We start from the raw sequence: 21,051 nt of genomic DNA on the forward strand, positions 1-21,051 counted from the left end.
AGCCACAAGTTTTTCTTTATATTTGGCTAAATAGTTTTTTCTGGCTTTATATCTCGCGTTATACTCTTCAATACGCGACGTAACCATTCATGCTCACACATGTACGACTTAAAGATATGGCAGGACTCAGATACACAAAGTCATACACATATTGTTTGCTTAATAACTTACCTTATTATCCTTAAAAACAAACCAAGACTTGAAATGAACCACACGGTTTCTGTGCCTTTTCTCTTCTTCGACTCCGTTGCTGTGGCCGCCAGTCCTGTCTGGAGAGCGGGTGACTGAACACAGCTACTGCGCATGCTCACAAGGCATCCTTTGATACTACTTAACAGTGTTAAGTTATATTCACTCAAAAACAATAATTAAAGTGTTTTTTCCCCCTATGAGTAATTAAAACTTAATAACAACGAGTAAGAATAGCATTTTGTTGCTAATTGAGTAAAGTTTACTAAGTTAATTTAAGTCAAGACAGCTATTATAATTTACAGTGTGGGTTCGAATCTACCCTGAGCGTGTAATTTGACTTTTCTTTCCGCAACTCTTGTTGAGCTGCTGTATGACCTTAGGAGCGCCTTATCTGTGCTCCTGCTCTGTTTGTGTGTAACTGCTGGTTAGAGCAGTGGTAGGCTCGCGTGCTGTGGAGCCTGCAACCTTGGTTCGAGGCTCGCACCTTTGATTTGCTGTTTTTTCATTTCTGTTGTTTCCTAGGTTCCAGTGAGTCAACGCCACCCGGCGGCCAGATTGGAACTTCTCCGATTCTCTTTTGTTTCTCGTTTGGGTTTTTTAATTATATTGTGTTTTTATTTTCTGTTAATAAATATAGTTGCAAAAGCAACTTTAACTCTGCGTCTTGGGTCCGACTCCTTTCATTCTAACATAAATAAGAACATTGCCTCACTTAGGTCTTGGTCGGACCAGTTCATCACAGGTAAGTGCGCAGGCATTTCGTTTGTTTGGCTCGGTAATCAGGCACGTCAAAGCTCTCACTTATTTAGGATGCGCAAGGAAATTTTATGTGAACTCCCACTGGTGAACTTGTACTCGGGCTTTTTTATGTTCCGCTGAGAAACAGTGCACAGTGGCTCAAACGGCATAAACTATGCTTGCGTTTCTTTTACAATGGTACCGCGATTGCAGTGAACGTGAACTCTTTCCCCGCGATTCACCAGTCTAGTTAACACAGAAGCAGTAGGTACACTCCTTATGGCGTTTATATGCAGGGAAAGTTTCTGTCATTCTGGGCGAACCATTTACCGCTGCCACCAGGAAGTATTATTTTTATGGGAAAGATACAGGGTTCCCCTTTCTATTAGGATGAATGATTTACTAGCTTTACCCAGCTGAAGCGCTCCCTCTGGTGGACACGTACGTCATGCCGTGAGAAATCCGCCGGCTTCACGTTCCTCCAGATTTAAAACGTTGGACCTGGTGGTGGTCTCGGGACACGTGGCACCACACGTCTGCCCTCAGGTTTAGGTTTATCTTTACTTGAGCTACAGCCATACCGAACTGATGTGCAGGTTAGATCTCGCAAAAAAAAACAGTGGCTGGTCACGCGAGATTAAAGTGGTAACAGATTTCCGTGTACACCGTGAAAAGAGGCTCGTTTTAAAGATCGATCTCGCGTTGAATGAATCGATATTGGAGCATTCAAATAAAGATCGATTTGGATTGAAAAATCGATTTTATAAACCCACCCTTAGTTACCGGGACCTTTCGTCCTCCTTTGTCCTTAATTTCGACACCTGTAGAGCGATTACACAGATTCCTGAAATGACGGGGTATTAACACAATGTTTAGCCGCTAGATTATTTGTTTTGCCGCTTTACCAGAACTGTGGCGCCAGCACCAGCTGAACCAGGAGTGCCCACATCGCTATTATTTATACCAAACCTGTTTGAGGTAGAAGGAATACAGGCAACGTGCATTTTTAAATTAAATATTATATTATTTATATTATTAATAGCTAGTTAATTATTAATCAGCTTTAGTAATGTAAGACGTTTACCAGAGTTTTACTTTGTGCTGACGCTGTTCCTGACCACAGTAGGGTGAACCTGTGGTTCAGACATGTGGTGTTGTAGTGAGAAGGTTAGTTTCAGCTTTCTTCTTAGCCTTATCTGTTTACTGATTCTCCTGCTAGGTGAGCATTCTCTGCATCTATGTGTATACTTTTATGTACAACCCCAAATCAGTAAATGTTGGGACAGGATATAAAATGTAAATAATAAAAACACAGAGTTTTTTACATTGAATTTTATTTGATGACAGACAGGATGAAGCTGAGATATTTCATCTTTTATCTGCTCAACTTCATTTCATTTATTAATAAAAATCCATTCCTCCATTTCAGACCTTCAACACATTCCAAAAGAAGTTGGGACGGGGGAAATTTAGGGCTGAAAACACTAAATATTATGTGATTATAAACAGGTGATGTGAACAGGTGATTGTAATCATGGTTTGGTAAAAAAGCAGCATCCAGGAAAGCCTGAGAGTCTCTGATGAGTAAAGATGATCAGAGGATCCAGTTCGGATATGTCTCAATGTTCAAGTCTAGACTGAAAACATATTTATCTATTAATGGTTTTATTCTGGCTGTTGATTAGCCTTTTCATAGAAAGTAATTGTGCAGAAAACCTGTTTACCCATCTATGGTTAATTGAGTCTGCTGTGCCAACAATGCCAACAATGCTCCTGTGTGATATGATGAGTATCTGCCGAAAATGTCTAGACCTCAGTGTTCTCCATTAACCATAATAATGTCTTTTATAATCAAGTCAAGTCTCATTTATTATAGAACTATTGTAGAACTTTTCAGGATCAAAACCCCTACTAAGCATAAAACCACTGAGAGGAACCAGATTTAGGAAGGACCTCCATAAAATCCCTTTATTTTAAGCCTAAGAAGTTTTAATACAGCTGTAACTTTAACTCTATTCATTCTATTCTAAGCAGAGATCGGGACTCGTTTCAGATGATTCGACTCATGACTCGTGAACAACAAGAGTCTCTAGCGTCAGCATGTTTTACCATTAGTTACATGTGATAATTATATATATATATAGTATATACAGTATATACAGTGTATCACAAAAGTGAGTACACCCCTCACATTTCTGCAAATATTTTATTATATCTTTTCATGGGACAACACTATAGAAATAAAACTTGGATATAACTTAGAGTAGTCAGTGTACAACTTGTATAGCAGTGTAGATTTACTGTCTTCTGAAAATAACTCAACACACAGCCATTAATGTCTAAATGGCTGGCAACATAAGTGAGTACACCCCACAGTGAACATGTCCAAATTGTGCCCAAAGTGTCAATATTTTGTGTGACCACCATTATTATCCAGCACTGCCTTAACCCTCCTGGGCATGGAGTTCACCAGAGCTGCACAGGTTGCTACTGGAATCCTCTTCCACTCCTCCATGATGACATCACGGAGCTGGTGGATGTTAGACACCTTGAACTCCTCCACCTTCCACTTGAGGATGCGCCACAGGTGCTCAATTGGGTTTAGTCCATCACCTTTACCTTCAGCTTCCTCAGCAAGGCAGTTGTCATCTTGGAGGTTGTGTTTGGGGTCGTTATCCTGTTGGAAAACTGCCATGAGGCCCAGTTTTCGAAGGGAGGGGATCATGCTCTGTTTCAGAATGTCACAGTACATGTTGGAATTCATGTTTCCCTCAATGAACTGCAGCTCCCCAGTGCCAGCAACACTCATGCAGCCCAAGACCATGATGCTACCACCACCATGCTTGACTGTAGGCAAGATACAGTTGTCTTGGTACTTCTCACCAGGGCGCCGCCACACATGCTGGACACCATCTGAGCCAAACAAGTTTATCTTGGTCTCGTCAGACCACAGGGCATTCCAGTAATCCATGTTCTTGGACTGCTTGTCTTCAGCAAACTGTTTGCGGGCTTTCTTGTGCGTCAGCTTCCTTCTGGGATGACGACCATGCAGACCGAGTTGATGCAGTGTGCGGCGTATGGTCTGAGCACTGACAGGCTGACCTCCCACGTCTTCAACCTCTGCAGCAATGCTGGCAGCACTCATGTGTCTATTTTTTAAAGCCAACCTCTGGATATGACGCCGAACACGTGGACTCGACTTCTTTGGTCGACCCTGGCGAAGCCTGTTCCGAGTGGAACCTGTCCTGGAAAACCGCTGTATGACCTTGGCCACCATGCTGTAGCTCAGTTTCAGGGTGTTAGCAATCTTCTTATAGCCCAGGCCATCTTTGTGGAGAGCAACAATTCTATTTCTCACATCCTCAGACAGTTCTTTGCCATGAGGTGCCATGTTGAATATCCAGTGGCCAGTATGAGAGAATTGTACCCAAAACACCAAATTTAACAGCCCTGCTCCCCATTTACACCTGGGACCTTGACACATGACACCAGGGAGGGACAACGACACATTTGGGCACAATTTGGACATGTTCACTGTGGGGTGTACTCACTTATGTTGCCAGCTATTTAGACATTAATGGCTGTGTGTTGAGTTATTTTCAGAAGACAGTAAATCTACACTGCTATACAAGCTGTACACTGACTACTCTAAGTTATATCCAAGTTTCATGTCTATAGTGTTGTCCCATGAAAAGATATAATGAAATATTTGCAGAAATGTGAGGGGTGTACTCACTTTTGTGATACACTGTATATATATAATTATTATTATAAATATTCTGCTAGTCAGTCAGTCTGCCTGCAGGTTGTGGCACCTTTGGTTTTTTGGTTGGCAATGGTTGTGTTAACATTGCACTGTTTTTTTCAGGGATAAGACGGTACCCCTGCTAGTGATGAAGCGTCGCTCCCTACTCCCTACACAGTCTGAAGTTCACTTCATTTGAACATTCTCGTTACCTTTGGATTGGAATCTCACTTAAAATGGTGGAATACCCTACGTAGTGCACTTCACAGGAACAGCCGGGGTGAATGGAACGCTCCTACAGAATCGGTGCTGATGGTTGAAAGACGCTTTCTGAACCAATCAGAGCTTCTGATTGTAATTGTTAGTAAGAAATGCTGTTATTTGCATTTATTCAGTTTGCGTCACACAGATGACGTGGTAATGAAACGCTCGATCGGCTTTCTAACGACTTCCTGTTTTACTTCACGACCGGGAAAAGTTTGTAATTAAAAAGTTTTTAATTATAAGCACATTTACAAAATAACGGATTCTGTTCCTAATGGGACGCATGCTTATAAATGTAATAGCATCTGGAAGAACAGAAGCTAAGGTAAGCAGCGGTTATGATTGTTTTTGCTGTGTTTGGGATTTTGGCCGCTGTGCCGTGATTTATCGAGCGCTTTTGTTCTGTAATGAAAACAAAACGTATCAGTTGAAGCTTTTAACTGGAACCTTCTTGTTACAGAAATTACATTCATTTACACAATGAGGAGGAAAGTAAAGACACGAAGTAAAACGGCTAAATACACTCGCTAATCTGTTGTTGTTTTTATCTGAACTTACAGATTATTTCTTTATTTCTACGCTACATTTATAATATATGTTCTGTGTAGATTATATTGACTCCTGACTCGACTCGGACTCGTATTTTGTGACTTGTGAACATCTCTGCTTGATTATAGATAGAGATTATAATAAGTTTTAGACTTAGTGAGTTTATTTTCAAATAAAATGATTGATTCCCGTCCGTCATCACCACTATGACTGGTGAAGGTAGAGAGCTACAGAATAAACAAGTACAAACTGGTTCAGTCACATTCCTTTACTAAAAAACCTAATCTTGATCCACATGTACTAGCTAATTATAGGCCAATTTCAAACCTTCCTTTTGTCTCTAAGATATTAGAAAAAGTCGTTTCCAAACAGTTATGTTCTTATTTGAATGAAAATTGTATTCATGAAAAATTTCAATCAGGATTTAGACCCAATCATAGTACCGAAACCGCATTAATTAGAGTAGTTAACGAGTTGTTAATGTCTTCTGATAATGGATGTGTCTCTTTTCTTGTTCTATTAGATCTTAGTGCAGCGTTTGATACGGTCGATCATAACATTTTACTGGAGAGGCTAGAAAATACAGTAGGTGTTAAAGGACTCGCACTCTCTTGGTTTCAATCATATCTGACTGACCGCTCTCAATTCGTTTATGTAAATAATAAATGCTCGGAAACTACAAAAGTAAAGTATGGTGTTCCACAGGGGTCGGTACTGGGACCGCTATTATTTACACTCTATATGCTTCCACTAGGTGAAATTATTCATAAACATGGCATAAACTTTCACTGCTATGCAGATGACACACAGCTGTATATATCAGCCAAACCAAATGATACTGACACAATCAGTAAGATAGAAGATTAAAGTGTAAACGACATAAAAAACTGGATGTCGTGTAATTTTCTTTTACTCAATTCAGATAAAACAGAGGTTTTACTTGTTGGCTCTAAAGCTGCAAGAGACAAGTTGTCTAACCTGGTGCTAAACTTAAACACGTTCTCTGTTACTTCCAGCCCAGATGTAAAAAACTTAGGTGTCACAATAGATTCAGATCTCTCATTTGATACACACGTTAATAATATTACTAGAGTTGCTTTCTATCATTTGCGTAACATTTCTAAAATAAGAAATATACTATCTGTTAATGACGCCGAAAAACTGATCCATGCGTTTATAACTTCTCGGTTAGATGATTGTAATGCTCTTCTAACTGGATGCTCTGGTAGATCCTTAAACAAACTCCAGTTAGTTCAAAATGCAGCAGCTCGAGTGCTAACTAGAACTAAAAAATTTGACCATATTACTCCTGTTCTATCATCTCTACACTGGCTGCCAGTTAAATTTCGCATTGATTACAAAATACTTTTACTAACTTATAAAGCGCTACATGGTCTGTACCACAGTATCTGAGTGAACTTATTAATCACTACAACCCAGCGCGTCCACTTCGTTCACAAGATGCAGGGTTACTTATAGTTCCTAAAATTAAAAAGATCACGGCTGGTGGAAGAGCGTTTTCCTACAAAGCTCCACAACTCTGGAATAATCTTCCTGCCTCTATTCGGGATTCGGACACGTCTCAATGTTTAAGTCTAGACTGAAAACATATTTATTTTCTCAGGCTTTTGATTAGTATAGACAAAGGCGCAGAGCTTGGGGGTTCTTGGTCATAGAAACTTGTGGTGATCAGGGATGTTGGGTTGCTGTCGTTCTGCCTCTCTTGTCCGATCACTCAGGTTTGATGACGGTGGGGAGATGGGCGCTGATGTCCTGTGAAAGCCTTCATGACCTAGTTACCTGCTCGCTCTCCCTTTTAGTTATGCTGTAATAATTAGGGCTGCCGGAGTCTAAAACTCTCTGTAAAACTGTTTGTCAACTAGCATTGTACATTATTGACTACATTCTCTGTTGTTTTACCCCGAGGGCATTCTGATGGAAACCTGTTCACCCGCCGAGGTTAAGGATTGAAGTCGAGACTGCCGGGACAACGATGCTTCTCCTGTCAGATGTGACGGGTCTGGAGTAATTGCAACGACAAGAAATCACTACAGACTTTATTGAAGACTAGAGCGGATAACAACTCTATTATTATTTAATTGTTTATTTATCTATTTATTACCAGTTATGACTTTTAGATCATTTAATTCTGTGTTTGTATGATTTGTGTAAATCGTGTATTTATTTAAAGTATCCTCCAGGCCACCCATGAAGGATGGGCCCTGCTGAGTCTGGTTCCTCTCAAGGTTTCTTCCTGTAATTTTCAGGGAGTTTTTCCTTGCCACAGTCGCCCTCGGCTTGCTCAACAGGGGTTTTTGTATCTGTTGGTCCTGGATTTTGTAAAGTTGCTTTGAGACAATGTCTATTGTAAAAAGCGCTATATAAATAAAGTTGACTTGACTTGACTTGACTTGACATTGTTATTAGATTGATTTATGATTCACTTACACACTTCAGGTCTCACATCACGTGTCATTAAGTACAGGAATAGAGAGCGTGTTGCGTGTTGGAGTGTGGAAGTGCAGGCGAGAGTTGCTCACTTTCATGGCTTGAGATCTACTGTTTTTAGTCGACTGATTCACACGATCTACCTTTTTAAAAGGGGTTTAGTTCCTGTACAGATATTTAGCTGAGAAATCACACTGACCTTATTCTGATGATTTGTACTGAAGGGTGTCGGAAGGGTGTTCATGTATCTGGATTCTCAATCAGCTTCCAAGCTTTCATCAGTACGAGTGGATCCATATTTACTCTTCATTATTATCATGTTGAAAAGTCTGATTCACACAAGCTGTTAAATATGCGGCTCATTTCTATGTTTGGATATTTTACCTCATCCAGCAAGTTCCAAAACTGTCCAGCAGAGGCGCTTGAGTTTATATGAATGTCAGATTAGGGGTTCAGATTTCTCCCTCAGCTTCTTCCCTGTATGAATGAAGCAGCGTCTCCGCCTCTGTGTTCCTGCCTGTATCGAAGCGTTTTTGGTTTCTTTGTGCTCGGTTGCTCCCTCATCTTCACTGACAGTGCAGGTTACACAAGGAAAAATGCAAAACTGGTGCAAACTGGCAACTGATGAATGAAAACTTTCTAGCTGAAGTCTGTGTAGGTTTTACAGAGTTCCATACGAACGGTATGGAAGATTGTGGTGACTGAGGAATACCTTTGTCTTGATTGTTGTCACTCAAGCAGAGAGGTACCTCAGCCTTGGATGTCCATTTGTTGAGGAGGCTCTGGTCTTTTGGAATAGAGGGGGCCCTTCTCAGCTCTTTCTATGATTCTGTGGTGGCATCAGCCATTTTCTATGGTGTTATCTACTGGGGCAGCAGCATTACTACAGCAGACAGGAAGAAACTGGACAAACTGATCAGAAAGGCGGGTTCTGTCCTGGGCTGCACCCTGGACTCAGTGGGGGAGAGAAGGATGATGGCCAAGCTTTCATCCTTAATGGAGAACACTGATCACCTGCTGCATGAGACTGTGGCAGCACTGAGCAGCTCCTTTAGCGACAGGCTTCTTCACCCACGGAGCTCAAAGGAGAGATACCGCAGCTCCTTTCTTCCTTCTGCTGTCAGACTGTAGAACCAGCACCGCCCCAAACGCAGATAATCACCATCACAATAATTCACTTGGTTTTAATCTGCTCTCATTTAAAGTAAACAGTGCAATATGCTTGAACCGGCAACCTTCTGTTTACTAGTCCAGTACCTTAACCACTGAGAATCATTCACTCTATCAAATACTGTAGGTGTGAATGAGGTAAATTATCAGTTCTTATACACACCCAGGTTTTTGCCTTTCCAAATGACATCAATTTAAAATACAAAAGGAGACCTCCAGCTGACTTCTAGAGAAATCTCAGCTCTGCCTCTCCGACTTGGCTGGGCGGCTGCATGAGTGGCTGTTGTTCAGGGTTAGAGGGTAAATAGTCGGATCTTAGGTCCTCATAACTGGTGCGACTGCGGCCCCTGCTGGCTGACTGACAGCGCCTGCACAGGGCTGAGGAATAACGGAATAATGCTGATGGGGGTGTGGCCCTCCGTACACAGTGCCCGTCGGTGTATGAACTCGACTCGTGCAGGTGAAAAATGCAGTCTGTACTGACTGTACAGCTGAGAGGCGTCCTCAGTCAGCGGTGAAGGGTCGAATCATTCAGGGTAATTGGACACGACTAGATTAGGGGAGAAAAATTGTGGGGGGGGGGATAATATATAAAAAAAGAAATAAATGTATAAACACTTTTATCTCTATATTCTGGAAAGCTGCTGTAAGGTTGCACATTTCCCCTGTGGGATAATAAAAGACAGAATTATCTTGTCTTATTTCACCAGCAGCTGATGATAGTTTCGTCACAATCGAACTGTTTATGTTTATGGGTAAATGCATAACTACCAATAACCACCAATAACTACCAGTAACTACTAATAACTACCAACAACCACCAATAACTACTAATAACTACCAACAACCACCAATAACTACCAATACAAGCAAGTTCATCCATGTGCAGAATAAACTGAGAAACTGCACCCAGGGACCCCCCCCCCCCCCCTATATTTGTGTTATGGAATAATGAACATATAACCCTATAAAGGAAAAACTCATTTTGTTCAATCGTTTGTTGAATCGTTGTTTGAAAATAATTTTATATTTATTCACCATTTACACTAAATATTTATATTGAAGGAATTCATATAATGGATTAAAAAAAAATCATAACAAATATATTAGGAACCTTCTTATCCAAAATTTGAGTTTGAGATCTATCTCTAAAAATACCTGGAGATAATAAAAAAGGGCAGTTAGTTTGGACTTTATTGTATAAATTTGTAATTAATAATAAAATAAGAGATGTAGTTTTTAAAATACTTCCCGGTCAGTGCTAGATTGAGTAGATTTATTACCATTTCTGATAGGTGCATCTTCTGTAAATGCTTTATTGAATTCATTACTCATTGATTTTTTTTATTGTGTCTATACTGTAACGATACACTCTACCCACGATGAACACATATTATGCTAAATGTACTTATGTTAAAAACTGCTGGGACAAGAGAAAACTGTAAGGGAGTTTTATTCACTCACATACTAGGCAGTAATAATATCCAGCAGAGACCCTTGACTTCGTATAAATGTCAGATTGTAGGTTAAAATTTCTCCATCAGCAAACATTGTAGATCAGCGGTGCTTTAGGTGGGATAAGGCATAGTTATTGTAACAGACTTTTCTGTGCTTGTATCGTGATTGTTTGATGTTCGTTTCTACACGAAGTGAGTGTGTTTTGACCCTTTGGGGCTTCCATAGTTCATGGAATAGCATGCTTGGCTAACGACTCTAGCTGTCCGCTATTTGGTACCGTAACAGAAAAAGTAATAAAAGTGTTCTGCTCCCGACAACTTGTGAATATACCGTGTATTTATTTCTTTATTAAGCGAGTGCATCACTACGACGCTCGGTTACATTTGAGAAACGCCGTCTTAATGAGAGATGCCGTGCACGGTCAAGTCTCTCAACATGAACTACGGATGACTCGCAGAGCCAAATAGAATTTGCGTTAACGGCACTATTTTTTTTAATCGCGTTAAATTGAGATCGCGTAAATGCGTTATTATCGCGTTAACTTCGACAGCCCTAATATATATACAGTATATATACTGTATATATATATTGTATATTATCCACTATACTTATATACTCTATTCTATTTATTATCATTCGTTTAGCCACTGTAGTCACCTTGTAATTATATTCTAGTCTATACACTGGATAATCATGATCTGTTTACTGTTTTAATATATGTCTCTTCATTGTTACTTATCTGGTCACTACTGCACTTTTTACTGTATTATATGTAAATAATCTGCACTAAAAAAATAATGCACTTCTGGTTAGATGCTCCTGCATTTCGTTGGCTCTGTACTTGTACTCTGCACAATGACAATAAAGTTAAATCTAATCTAAATAATAAATGCCCTTTTATTTCTGAGTGCAAACTATGCAAAACAAAGCTGCACATTTCCCTTATTGTGTAAAATAAACATATAGCACCAGCGCCCTCTGCTGTTTACAGTGAATATCGATTCATCTTAAAGGATTAACCGATTCGAATCGTGGCGCATGCGCACCGATTTTTTACTTTTAACGTTTTCCGGTGCATCGTTACATCCCTAGTCTATACATTTTCCTTTCGGGTAGATGTGTTCTGGGATTTGGGGAAATAAATTTGGTAAAGATATTCCAGTTAAAAGCCAATAAATTTTTTATATATTTGATAACCGGCCGATTGAGTCTTATATAGATATACTTTATTTGTCATATATACATATACAGGTGTACAGTTCAGTAAAATTCTTTCTTCGCATATCCCAGCTTGTTTGGAAGCTGGGGTCAGAGCGCAGGGTCAGCCATCGTACGGCGACCCTGGAGCAGACAGGGTTAAGGGCCTTGCTCAAGGGCCCAACAGTGGCTGCAGAGCCTGGATTTGAACCTCCAATCTTTCGGTTGATAGCCCAAATATCTACCCACTACGCTACCACTGTCCCATATAATTAACTTAATAATAAAACTAGCTGCCGCTCAGGTGGCGCAGCGGTAAAAACTCACGCTGGAACCAGAGCTGGATCTGGAGTACATCGTATAGAGTCTCAGCTCTACCTGCCGCCTAAGGCTGAGCGGCCACATGAACAACGATTGGCCTGTTGTTCCGATATGGGCGGGACTAAGCCGGATGGGGTCTCTCTCTCATGACTGGTGCAATTACGGCTAATCGATGGCACCTGCACAGAGATGAGAAAAGAGTGCTGTCAGGGTGTGTCTCTCCGTACACAACGCTGAGCTGCACTGCACTCGTCAAAGTGTAGGTGATAAGATGCATACGGCTGCTGCCCACGTGTCGGAGGGGGGCGTGGGTTAGCTTCATTCTCCTCAATCAGAGCGGGGATCGGCATTGGTGGAGAGGAAGCGTGACGCAATCAGGCAATTGGACGCCCTAAAGGGAGAAAATGCATTACAAAATAAATAAAAATAAAAAATAATAAGAGCTAAATATTAAATTCATTCATTATATTATATATTATATATTATAAACATAAATTCTTTGAGCTCCTTGTTAAACGAGAAATGATGTAAACTGGTAACTGTGTTAAAAGACTTTAATGTATATAAGGATAGCATTTATTTACTTCTTTATCTTTTATTGACTTTTGTTTTATATGATAAACTATTGGTACAAGATTTATTTTAGATGATTGTACTTCCTCTGTATTGTTTATTTCTTTGCTGTTGTTCTACATACAGTATATTGTTATGTATTGTTAAAATGAGTGCGAGGTCATATTTTTGATCATGTGTTCATGTACACTATGTGTATGTTTATGTAATATTGTTGATTTAAATATAAAAAACAAAAGGGAGAGGTCTGATGTTCCCTAGATGTCCGATGTCTTATTAAAATGTACTTTTACATGAAGGGATCGGGTACAAGGGCCTTAGTGTAGTCTGATCTAAGAACAGTACAGTCAGGAGACCAACGACCTCTGTGCTCTTCTGTTGTACCATAGAAGTTCTCATGGATTCAATCAAGTTTCATTCAGGATTTATACCATAACCCTTTGATGCACAAGCTAAGCAAACCCCTTCTAATGCACAACATGGGTCAAAAATGACCCATATTCATCCATTCAAGAATATTTTAATATGCACATTTGTCAATTATTCATGTATTTGCTGTCTTAGCTAATGAAAGCTATCTATACTAGAATATGTAAACAGCTAGCAAGTAAATAGTATTGGACATATTCAAGATTCAAGAGCCTAATCTTTGGTTGACTTTCAAAAGATCAGTAAATATGTTTTTGAGTACAAACACTTACAAATGTCAGTAGTTTCTGTCAAATTCCATAGTAAATACATAAGGGTCATTTTTGACCCATGTTGAGCATTAGGAGGGTAGTGATACAAAAATGATTTTTATTAAAAAAGCAAAAAATTGAGTGTGGCGGTTTACTGTTTATTCTGCTCCAGTGTTCTGGGTACAGATCAACATCTCATCATCTCATCTCTACTCATCATTTATACTTTCATTCATTCACTGAAACGATAATAAATAAATAAACGAAGTAATGAATATAAGAGTAAATAAATAAATTAATTAATGATTCAGTGAATGAAGGAAAAAAATAAATAATGAATTAATGAAGAAATTAGTGTTAGTGAGTAAATAAACTAATAAATAACTAAATGAATAAATGAAATAAATTATAAATAAAGAAATAAATTACATATCCTAGGATTTTACCACTGTTTTTGTGTTTTCTTTAAATAATAAATACATGTTGGAATAAATTAAGTAATAAATGAAGAAATGAAGAAATAAATGAAGAAATAAATGAATGTATTAATGAAATCATTAGTTAATGCCAGTGAGTGAATAAACTAATAAATGACTGAATAAATAATTAAAATGAATAAAAAAATAATAAATAAATAAAGGAATAAATAGATAAATTAATGTATTAGTAAATAAGTGAATAAATAAATTAATTAAATTTGTTTTAATTGAAACGAATTAATTAATTAAGTAATTATGAATGAATAAATTAATAAATGAAAAAAATTAACTAGTGTCAATGAGTAAATTAACTAAATGAATAAATAAAACAATAAATAGATAAATTACATATCCTGGATTCTTTGGCACATCATAAGTCTTTTAACCCTCTAAAGCAGGGGTGTCAAACTCATTTTCACCGAGGGCCACATCAGCATTATTGTGGCCCTCAAAGGGCCGATTGTAACGTATCCTGCTGTGATTGCAGTCTGTTGTTTTTCTTTTCTTCTGAATTCTGCAATTATATTGTTCTACTTTACCACAGACACGGCCTCATAACACAAGAGACGCACCGGTTTCTCTTCCTGAAGCACAAACTTGTTTTCACTTTCGTTACATTTCCTCCTCATGCTTAATTTTCTTACTTATCTTCTTGTACATTTTAGGATCATGTGTAAATATTTCTTAACATCATCTACTGGTGGGATGTGTCACTTTGCAGGTCACAAAATCAGCCTGCATTTTGAAAGATGCAGTTTGTTTAGGATTTTACAGTGTATTTTTAAGACAATCATTCTGCCCTCACTACATTTACATTTTCAGCATTTAGCAGACGCTTTTATCCAAAGCGACTTACACAGTGAGTGGAACACGATGAGCAATTGAGGGTTAAGGGCCTTGCTCAGGGACCCAACAGTGGCAACTTGGTGGTGGCTTGAACCGGCAACCTTCTGTTTACTAGTCCAGTACCTTAACCACTGAGCTATCACTGGCCACTGGTCACTAATAGTTTATCCCCCTTTCTCAGCTAGACAGACAGACAGACAGACAGACAGACAGACAGACAGACAGACAGACAGACAGCTCTCTTCAGAATACAGTCGGTTTATTTGCTTCCCAGCTGTTGATACACTGTGTGCATCAAAATGAAGTAAAAATACAAACAATAAAAACAATAAAGAACTTAATACAGTAAAAGCACACAGCTTAGTCAAGTGTTACATCTGGTACAATATGAGATTTAACCAAACGTAAAATAAGGAGTTAAAATTGTGTGTAAAGATACTAATTGCTATAGTAACGGTAACAACAGTATTTAATTATGGTAAAGCTGTAACTAAAACGCTGTGATATACTCACTAAACATTTACTAACAACTGAGAATATAAACGCCACTACTTACAGACGATGCTTCTGTATTATATTGCAATATAATTATTTGTATTTATTTATTATTGTTTACATTACTGACTACGCTACCCCGCGTTCTTTTGCAGTAAAAGTCACATGGCTTCTTAGCGAAGGTTAAAGTTAGTTGCCATGACTACGATGTCGCGTTGCCTCTTAAAGGCGTTGGAGCGCATTAAATTATAAGCGCGTCTCTGTAACGACTCGAACCATCACAACAATCATACAGTCGTTTAAGCTCTCGCGGGCCGGATCAAATGACGCGGCGGGCCGGATCTGTCCCGCGGGCCGTGAGTTTGACACCCCTGATCTAAAGAATTAGTAAACTATGACTAAAAGATAACTGACATAATAAATAAAATGAATACAATAATAATATTGAACACAATAAATAAATTACATATCCTAGAATTTTACCACTGTTTTTGTGTTTTCTTTAAATAATAAATACATGAATGAATAAATTAAGAAATAAATGAAGGAATTAATAAAAGAGTAAATAAATAAATGAATGTATTAATGAAGAAATTAGCAAGTGCAGTGAGTAAATAAACCAATAAATGACTGAATGAATAATTAAAATAAATAAATAAAATAATACATGAATGAATGACTAAATCAATAAAGGAATGAACTAAAGAGTAAATAAATTAATAAATGGATTAGTAAATAAAATTAAAAAAAATTAATACATTAAGAAATTGGCTATTGTTCATGAATAAATACACAAATGAAAGAATAAATGAAGGAATGTATTAACAGTAAATAAATTGATGAATGAATCTGTGAATAAATGAATAAATAAAGGAATGAATGAAGACATTAGTTAGTGCTAGTGAGTGAGTAAGCTAATAAATGACTGAATGAATCATTAAAGTGAATAAATAAAATGATAAATAAGTGAAGTGATTAGTGAGTGAGTAAATAAATGAGTGAACGGTACTTTTATTTTGGGTGAGTAACTTTTATTATGTACATGAGTCACGTGTTTGAGTTTGAGCCAATCGCAGTGGGAGTGCGCTGCAGCTGATCTGAGAGCGGTGTTAGTGCTGAGGTTGTGACGTCACTCCCGGGTGTGAGGGGGGGGAGGGAGTGTAACCGGAAGAGCGGCGCACTGTGACGCGGTTTAGTTCCCGAGTATCAGAGACCCGGATCAGCTCTGTAACGAGTGCACAGGGATGCGGAGGGTCCGGAGCGGGTGATCCAGAGAGAATCTACACACAGATCAGGTACTGACTCATCTCACCGCTCAATCCACCTTCTGCATCCGCTCATACAGATCTATACCTCACTGTGTGTGTGTGTGTGTGTGTGTGTGTGTGTGTGTGTGTGTGTGGGTGTGTGTGGGTGTATATATGTGTGTGTATGTATAATGTATGTGTGTGTTAGTGTGTGTATATATATATATATAAAGTATGTGTGTGAGTATATATATATATATATATATATATATATATATATATGTGTGTGTGTGTGTGTGTGTGTGTGTGTGTGTGTATATATATATATATATATATATATATATATATATATATATGTGTGTGTGTGTATTTATAATGTATGTGTGTGTACATATACATATGTGTGTGTTAGTGTGTGTATATATATATATATATACAGTGTATCACAAAAGTGAGTACACCCCTCACATTTCTGCAGATATTTAAGTATACCTTTTCATGGGACAACACTGACAAAATGACACTTTGACACAATGAAAAGTAGTCTGTGTGCAGCTTATATAACAGTGTAAATTTATTCTTCCCTCAAAATAACTCAATATACAGCAATTAATGTCTAAACCACCGGCAACAAAAGTGAGTACACCCCTAAGAGACTACACCCCTAAATGTCCAAATTGAGCACTGCTTGTCATTTTCCCTCCAAAATGTCATGTGATTTGTTAGTGTTACTAGGTCTCAGGTGTGCATAGGGAGCAGGTGTGTTCAATTTAGTAGTACAGCTCTCACACTCTCTCATACTGGTCACTGAAAGTTCCAACATGGCACCTCATGGCAAAGAACTCTCTGAGGATCTTAAAAGACGAATTGTTGCGCTACATGAAGATGGCCAAGGCTACAAGAAGATTGCCAACACCCTGAAACTGAGCTGCAGCACAGTGGCCAAGATCATCCAGCGTTTTAAAAGAGCATGGTCCACTCAGAACAGACCTCGCGTCGGTCGTCCAAAGAAGCTGAGTGCACGTGCTCAGCGTCACATCCAACTGCTGTCTTTGAAAGATAGGCGCAGGAGTGCTGTCAGCATTGCTGCAGAGATTGAAAAGGTGGGGGGTCAGCCTGTCAGTGCTCAGACCATACGCCGCACACTACATCAAATTGGTCTGCATGGCTGTCACCCCAGAAGGAAGCCTCTTCTGAAGTCTCTACACAAGAAAGCCCGCAAACAGTTTGCTGAAGACATGTCAACAAAGGACATGGATTACTGGAACCATGTCCTATGGTCTGATGAGACCAAGATTAATTTGTTTGGTTCAGATGGTCTCAAGCATGTGTGGCGGCAATCAGGTGAGGAGTACAAAGATAAGTGTGTCATGCCTACAGTCAAGCATGGTGGTGGGAATGCCATGGTCTGGGGCTGCATGAGTGCAGCAGGTGTTGGGGAGTTACATTTCATTGAGGGACACATGAACTCCAATATGTACTGTGAAATACTGAAGCAGAGCATGATCCCCTCCCTCCAGAAACTGGGTCGCAGGGCAGTGTTCCAGCATGATAATGACCCCAAACACACCTCTAAGACGACCACTGCTTTATTGAAGAGGCTGAGGGTAAAGGTGATGGACTGGCCAAGCATGTCTCCAGACCTAAACCCAATAGAACATCTTTGGGGCATCCTCAAGCGGAAGGTGGAGGAGCGCAAAGTCTCGAATATCCGCCAGCTCCGTGATGTCGTCATGGAGGAGTGGAAAAGCATTCCAGTGGCAACCTGTGAAGCTCTGGTAAACTCCATGCCCAGGAGAGTTAAGGAAGTTCTGGGAAATAGGGGTGGCCACACAAAATATTGACACTTCAGGAACTTTCACTAAGGGGTGTACTCACTTTTGTTGCCGGTGGTTTAGACATTAATGGCTGTATATTGAGTTATTTTGAGGGAAGAATAAATTTACACTGTTATATAAGCTGCACACAGACTACTTTTCATTGTGTCAAAGTGTCATTTTGTCAGTGTTGTCCCATGAAAAGATATACTTAAATATCTGCAGAAATGTGAGGGGTGTACTCACTTTTGTGATACACTGTATATATATATGAGCAGTGTGTGTGTATATACTGTGTGTGTTAGTGTGTGTGTGTATATATATATGTAATGAGTGTGTGTGTATATACTGTGTGTGTTAGTGTGTGTGTGTGTATATATATGTAATGTGTGTGTGTATATACTGTATGTGTGTTAGTGTGTGTGTATATATACTGTGTGTGTATATACTGTATGTGTGTGTGTTAGTGTGTGTGTGTGTATATATAAGTAATGAGTGTGTGTGTATATACTGTATGTGTGTTAGTGTGTGTGTGTATATATATGTAATGAGTGTGTGTGTATATACTGTGTGTGTTAGTGTGTGTGTATATATATATATATATGTAATGAATGTGTGTGTATATACTGTATGTGTGTGTGTTAGTGTGTGTGTGTATATATAAGTAATGAGTGTGTGTGTATATACTGTATGTGTGTTAGTGTGTGTGTGTATATATACTGTGTGTGTGTATATACTGTATGTGTGTGTTAGTGTGTGTGTTAGTGTGTGTGTGTATATATACAGTATATAAGTAATGAGTGTGTGTATATACTGTATGTGTGTTAGTGTGTGTGTATTTATAAGTAATGAGTGTGTGTGTATATACTGTATGTGTGTTAGTGTGTGTGTGTATATATACTGTGTGTGTGTATATACTGTATGTGTGTGTTAGTGTGTGTGTTAGTGTGTGTGTGTATATATACAGTATATAAGTAATGAGTGTGTGTATATACTGTATGTGTGTTAGTGTGTGTGTGTATATACTGTATGTGTGTTAGTGTGTGTGTATATATATGTAATGAGTGTGTGTGTATATACTGTATGTGTGTTAGTGTGTGTGTGTGTATATATGTAATGAGTGTGTGTGTATATACTATGTGTGTTAGTGTGTGTGTGTATACTGTATGTGTGTGTTAGTGTGTGTGTGTATATATATAATGAGTGTGTGTGTATATACTGTATGTGTGTTAGTGTGTGTGTGTGTGTATATATGTAATGAGTGTGTGTGTGTATATACTGTATGTGTGTTAGTGTGTGTGTATATATATGTAATGAGTGTGTGTGTGTATATATATGTAATGAGTGTGTGTGTATATACTATGTGTGTTAGTGTGTGTGTGTATACTGTATGTGTGTGTTAGTGTGTGTGTGTATATATATAATGAGTGTGTGTGTATATACTGTATGTGTGTTAGTGTGTGTGTGTGTGTATATATGTAATGAGTGTGTGTGTATATACTATGTGTGTTAGTGTGTGTGTGTATACTGTATGTGTGTGTTAGTGTGTGTGTGTATATATATAATGAGTGTGTGTGTATATACTGTATGTGTGTTAGTGTGTGTGTGTGTGTATATATGTAATGAGTGTGTGTGTATATACTATGTGTGTTAGTGTGTGTGTGTATACTGTATGTGTGTGTGTATATACTATATGTGTGTTAGTGTGTGTGTGTATACTGTATGTGTGTGTGTTAGTGTGTGTGTATATATGTAATGAGTGTGTGTGTATATACTATATGTGTGTTAGTGTGTGTGTGTGTATACTGTATGTGTGTGTTAGTGTGTGTGTGTGTATATATATAATGAGTGTGTGTGTGTATATACTGTATGTGTGTTAGTGTGTGTGTATATATATGTAATGAGTGAGTGTGTATATACTGTATGTGTTAGTGTGTGTGTGTGTATATATGTAATGAGTGTGTGTGTATATATGTAATGAGTGTGTGTGTATATACTGTATGTGTGTTAGTGTGTGTGTGTGTATATATATGTAATGAGTGTGTGTGTATATACTATGTGTGTTAGTGTGTGTGTGTATACTGTATGTGTGTGTTAGTGTGTGTGTGTATATATATAATGAGTGTGTGTATATACTGTATGTGTGTTAGTGTGTGTGTGTGTATATATGTAATGAGTGTGTGTGTATATACTATGTGTGTTAGTGTGTGTGTGTGTATACTGTATGTGTGTGTGTATATACTATATGTGTGTTAGTGTGTGTGTGTATACTGTATGTGTGTGTGTTAGTGTGTGTGTATATATGTAATGAGTGTGTGTGTATATACTATATGTGTGTTAGTGTGTGTGTGTGTATACTGTATGTGTGTGTTAGTGTGTGTGTGTGTATATATATAATGAGTGTGTGTGTGTATATACTGTATGTGTGTTAGTGTGTGTGTATATACTATATGTGTGTTAGTGTGTGTGTGTGTATACTGTATGTGTGTGTGTTAGTGTGTGTGTATATATGTAATGAGTGTGTGTGTATATACTGTATGTGTGTTAGTGTGTGTGTGTGTGTGTGTTAGTGTGTGTGTGTGTATATACTGTATACTGAGTGTCTGTGTATATACTGTATGTGTGTGTGTTAGTGTGTGTGTGTGTGTATATATGTAATGAGTGTGTGTGTATATACTGTATGTGTTAGTGTGTATATATACTGAGTGTCTGTGTATATACTGTATGTGTGTGTGTTAGTGTGTGTGTGTATATATGTAATGAGTGTGTGTGTATATACTGTATGTGTGTTAGTGTGTGTGTGTGTGTGTTAGTGTGTGTGTGTGTATATAC

At 38.4% G+C, this 21,051-nt stretch overlaps 1 protein-coding gene across 3 annotated transcripts in view; it reads left to right on the forward strand.

Moving 5' to 3' along the window:
* The first annotated feature begins 16,333 nt into the window (after positions 1–16,333).
* Positions 16,334–21,051, forward strand: part of osbpl8 (oxysterol binding protein-like 8) — a 52,863-nt gene continuing 48,145 nt past the window's right edge. For all 3 annotated transcript variants that reach the window (XM_062997372.1, XM_062997381.1, XM_062997389.1), the window contains exon 1: positions 16,334–16,450. The gene's annotated coding sequence lies outside the window, so the exon portion shown is untranslated. The remainder of the gene's footprint in view (positions 16,451–21,051) is intronic.

Source organism: Trichomycterus rosablanca, chromosome 1, assembly GCF_030014385.1.
Source record: "Trichomycterus rosablanca isolate fTriRos1 chromosome 1, fTriRos1.hap1, whole genome shotgun sequence".
Lineage (NCBI taxonomy): Eukaryota > Metazoa > Chordata > Actinopteri > Siluriformes > Trichomycteridae > Trichomycterus > Trichomycterus rosablanca.